We start from the raw sequence: 1,226 nt of genomic DNA, 5'->3' as shown, positions 1-1,226 counted from the left end.
GTATTTAATATTGTAATTGTACAAAGTTACATATTTATTTTTTATTTTCATTATTGTATTATTTGTAATTGACATATTTATTAGTCTTTTTATGTAGTGTTTGTTTTACTATTTTATTTTTGCTTTTTATTGAAGTTATTTATTTATTTTTTTCTCATATATTTTTGTAGAAATGAGATTTTTTAAAATATGAGCTTGTTTGAGTTTTGTATTATCCTTTTTATTTTATCTTGTATATAAATTTTTTATTTGAAGATATTTCTTAGATTTTTTATATTTTTTCTTTTGTAGTATCTTGATTAATATATGATTTTTGTCTAAAAATATTAGTATTTGTGTTAGTTTTTATACTTTTTTAAAAAAATAGAAACTTTATTTAAATATACAATATAAATAATACTTTGAATAAGAGAACTTTTTTAGTATTATCTATTTTATTTATCAAAATAGAATAATAGATCTTTTTATTACATAATAAACATAAGAATAACAATATATTTTTTTATTTTGTAAAAAAAATAAAAAATATTTCAAATAAAAATAGAAGAATTAAAAAGTAATTTAATTAGATAAAATATATCAGTTAGTCACTTAAATTGACGTAGCATAATATTAAAAAACTAAAAAATTAACAATGCATTTAGAAACTATCTTAAATTCTGTTTTAATATATTATTAATAGATAGATAAATAAATTAGTAAATTAGTAGATATAAAAGTACCTTTTAATTTTTTTATTTATTAAATGTATATAATTGTTATAATGCAAGATTAGTAAAGATGATGAGTATATAAATATCTTATTCTTTAATTAAAAAATTTTGGGTTTAAGTTTTGTAAATGGGAAAAAGAATATTTTTTTTATCTAGATAGATATGATAAAGACTATTTTGGAAATAAAATAAAAAATATTAAAAATTATTAGAATTTATTATTTTTTATTTTTATTTAGTTATTAATTTAATTCTTTAGTCTAATAGTCTAATAATATTTTTTATTTTATACTTTTAAATATTAATGACTAATTAATGACAAAAAAAATAAATTTTGATGACCCTCTAGTATTTTTTATAAAAAAATTACATTAAATTTATCTTTTTCTAATTTCTTTTATTATATCAGATAATAATTTTTATATTGTTAAAAATATTATTTTGTTAAATCTCACTTTTTCAATTATACCGATATGATAAAGAATTATTATTTTTTTTTAATATGAAAACAAA

This window comes from Arachis stenosperma, chromosome 7 (assembly GCF_014773155.1).
Source record: "Arachis stenosperma cultivar V10309 chromosome 7, arast.V10309.gnm1.PFL2, whole genome shotgun sequence".
Taxonomy (NCBI): Eukaryota; Viridiplantae; Streptophyta; class Magnoliopsida; order Fabales; family Fabaceae; genus Arachis; species Arachis stenosperma.
This window is presented reverse-complemented; position numbering follows the sequence as displayed.